The sequence below is a fragment of the Sciurus carolinensis genome, chromosome 12, assembly GCF_902686445.1.
Source record: "Sciurus carolinensis chromosome 12, mSciCar1.2, whole genome shotgun sequence".
Classification (NCBI taxonomy): Eukaryota; Metazoa; Chordata; class Mammalia; order Rodentia; family Sciuridae; genus Sciurus; species Sciurus carolinensis.
The window spans coordinates 94,928,447-94,932,664 of record NC_062224.1 but is presented as its reverse complement, the minus strand read 5'-3'; positions in this window follow the sequence as shown (position 1 = coordinate 94,932,664).

Here is a 4,218-nt window from a genome sequence, read left to right as displayed (position 1 = left end):
AGAATGAATTTGGGAGGGTTCCCTCCTCTTCTATTTCATGGAATACTTTGAGGAGTATTGGAATGAGCTCTTCTTTAAAGGTTTTATAGAACTCACCTGAGAACCCATTTGGTCCTGAACTTTTCTTTGTTGGTAGACTTTTGATGACTTCTTCTATTTCATTTCTTGAAATTGATCTATTTAAGTTGTGTATGTCCTCCTGCTTCAGTTTAGGTAATTCATACGTCTCTAGAAACCTGCTGATGTCTTCGAGATTTTCTGTTTTGTTGGAGTATAGATTTTCAAAATAGCTTCTAATTATGTTTTGTATTTCACTCGTGTCTGTCATGATATTTCCTTGTTCATTCCGAATTTTAGTAATTTGAGTTTTCTTTCTCCTTCTCTTTGTTAGTGTGGCTAAGGGTTTATGAATTTTGTTTATTTTTTCAAAGAACCAATTATTTATTTTGTCAATATTTTCTATTGTTTCTTTTGTTTCAATTTCATTGATTTCAGCTCTGATTTTAACTATTTCCTGTCTTCTACTATTTTGGTGTTGCTCTGTTCTTCTTTTTCTAGGGCTTTGAACTGTAGTGTTAATTTGTTTATTTGTTGATTTTTTCTTCTTTTATTGAATGTGCTCCATGAAATAAATTTTCTTCTAAGTACTGCTTTCATAGTGTCTCAGAGATTTTGATATGATGTGTCTTTGTTCTCGTTTACTTCTAAGAATTTTTTTATTTCCCTCCTGATGTCTTCTGTTATCCATTCATCATATAATAGCATATTATTTAATCTCCAGGTGTTGGAGTAGTTTCTTCTTTTTTATTCTGTCATTAATTTCTAATTTCAATTCATATGATCTGATAGAATACAAGATAGTATCTCTATCTTCTTGTATTTGCTAACATTAGCTTTATGGCATAAAATGTGGTCTATTTTAGAGAAGGATCCACGTGCTGCTGAGAAGATAGTGTATTGACTCTTTGTTGGATGGTATATTCTATATGTGTCTGTTAAGTCTAAATTATTGATTGAGATCTATGGTTTCTTTGTTCAATTTTTGTTTGGAAGATCTTTCCAGTGGTGAGGGAGGTGTGTTAAAATCGCCTAGTATTATTGTGTTGTGGTCTGATTCCTGGAATTGAGAAGGATTTGTTTGACATACAGGGATGAGCCAATGTTTGGGGCATAGATATTTATGATTGTTATGTCTTGCTGACTTATGCTTCCCTTAAGCAGTATGAAATGTCCTTCTTTATCCCTTCTGACTAACTTTTACTTAAAGTCCACATTATCTGATATGAGGATGGATACTCTGGCTTTTTTTACTGAGTCCATGTGCATGGTAGGTTTTTTCCCATCCTTTCACCTTTAGTCTGTGTGTATCTCTTTCTATAAGATGAGTCCCTTGCAGGCAGCATATTGTTGTATCTTTCTTTTTAATCCAATCTGCCAGTCTATGTCTTTTGATTGATGATTTCAGGCCATTAACATTCAGGGTCATTATTGAGATATGATTTGTATTCCTGGTCATTTGGCTCATTTTTTTTTTTTTTAACACGACTTGGTTTCTCCTTTATTTGTCTATTCCTTTAGGATAGTTCCTCCCTTTGCAGATTTGTATCATTGTTTTTCATCTCTTCCTCATGGAATATTTTGCTGAGAATGTTCTGTAATGCCAGCTATTATTTAGTAAATTCTTTTAGCTTTTGTTTATCATGGAAGGATTTTATTTCATTGTTAAATCTGAAGCTAAGTTTTGCTGGGTATAAGATTCTTGGTTGGCATCCATTTTCTTTCAGGGCTTGAAAAATGTTGTTCCAGGCCCTTTTAGCTTTTAGGGTCTAGATTGAAAAATCTGCTGATATTCATATTGGTTTGACCCTGAATGTAATTTGATTATTTTCTCTTGCAGCCTTTAAAATACCCAAAGGACTTAAAATCAGCATATTACAGAGATACAGCCACATCAATGTTCATAGCTGCTCAGTTCATAATAGCCAGATTGTGGAACCAACCTAGATGTCCTTCAATTGATGAATGGATAAAGAAAATGTGGTATATATATACAATGGAATATTACTCAGCCATAAAGAACGATAAAATTATGGCATTTGCAGGCAAATGGATGAAACTGGAGAATACATGCTAAGTGAGATAAGCCAATCTCAAAAAACCAAAGGAAGAATGATATCACTAATAAGTGGATGATGACACATAATGGGGGGTGGGAAGGGTTAGTGTTGGGGTTGGAGTTGGGTTTAGGGAGGGGGGCAGGAATGGAGGAAGGAAGGACTGTATAGATGGAGGGGAAGGGTGGGAGGGGAGGGGGGTAAGGGAAAAAATGGCAGAATGAATCAAACAACATTACCCTATGTAAATTTATGATTACACAAATGGTATGCCTTTACGCCATGTACAGACAGAGAAACAACATGTATCCCATTTGTTTACAATAAAAAAAAAAAAAATTCTGTCTACATTTTGTATGTTAGGTATTTTCATTATAATGTGCCTTGGTGTGGGTCTGTTGTAATTTTGTATATTTGGAGTCCTATAAGCCTCTTGTACTTAATTTTCCATTTCATTCTTCAGATCTGGAAAATTTTCTGATATTATTTCATTGAATAGATTATTCATTCCTTTGGTTTGTTTCTCTGTGCTTTCTTCCATCCCAATAATTCTTAAATTTGACCTTTTCATGATTATGCCGCCCATAATTCTTGTAGATTCTGTTCAGGATTTCTTACCATCTTCTGTGTTTGGGCAACTTTGTTTTCAAGGTTAAGTATTTCAATGTCTGAGGTTCTGTCTTCCTGGTGTTCTATCCTATTGGTTATGCTTTCTATGGAATTTTTAATTTGGTTTATTATTTCCTTCATTCCAAGGATTTCTGTTTGTTTGTTTTTTTCAGTATCTGTAACTCTTTATTGGAATGATCTATTGCTTCCTGTATTTGCTCTTTTAACTGTTGATTGGTGTGATCATCCAATGCCTGCATTTGCTCTTTCATCTCATCATTCAATGCCTGCATTTACTCTTTCATCTCCTCATTTGCTTCCCTGATCGTTTTAATTATGTACATTCTGAACTCCCTTTCTGACATTTCTTCTGCCATGCTGTCATTGGATTTTATTGATATAGCATCTAGGTTTGTTTGGGACATTTTCTTCCCTTGTTTTCTCATATTGGTCAGGTATCAGTGGAACTCTGAGATATTGTAGATTTCCTCTGTGGGAAAATCTGTAGGATTCCTATAGATTTCCAGTAACTCACCTCCTAGCCTTCAGTAGCCTAAAGTCTTGGAGGAGCTTGATAATGTGGTGGTCCACAAGGAAGCTGCCCCTCTAGGGGTGGTGGCCTTCAGGTGGGTTATATTCCCTGCTAGTGGGCAGAGGCGCCTCCACTTCTTGACCAATGGTCTGCCATAGGGGAACTAGACTGCGGGCTGGAGTGTGGCTGGTCTGGGCCTGTGTCCAGCCTGCCGCCCCGGCCAGGGGAGCCTAGTTTTGTGTGGAAGCCTCTCGCTGGCCGGCCCTGCTCTGAGAAGCTGCCTGCGGTCCAGGCCTGCCGCCCAGGCCAAGCCTCACCCAGTGGAAGAGACTTACCCAGAGGCTCTGAGTTGGTTCTGAGTCTCTCAATACCTCCTCTTCTTGAATCCTGAGTTCTGGAGCGACATGAGATCCAGTCACCCCTAGTCTACCATCTTGGTCTCCTCCATAATGCTTTCTTTTAAAGTGAATCTGAATTTTCGCTTGGGTTGCCCTCTTTTCCTTTAGCAGTCCTTTAGTAATTTTCAAGTGGATCTGCTAGATATAAATTCTCCCAATTTTAGTTATCTGGAAATGTCTTTATTCTGGCCTGATTTTGGAAAGAGATTTGCTAAACGGAAGTTACTCAGTTGACAGTTTTTTCAGCAGTTTGACTGTCATCTTGTAACTACAAAATTTCTGGCTCCCCTGTTGCCCCATGAAGCCAAACATTTGAGAGACAGGGCGACAGAGAAGAAAGAGCTTTTATCGGTAACAAGCTGGCAAGTTGGGAAATGGGGACTCTTGTCTTTAAAAAAAAAAAAAAAATTCCATCTTACTTTGGGTTCCAGGTATGAGACTTTTATGGGGATTTCTGGAGAGACATATGAGATGAGTAAGTACCAGGGTAGCTACAAATTTAGGGTGACCTGACTGACATGCATCTACTATTATCTGTATGTTCCTGAAGTTTCTGGGTTCTATA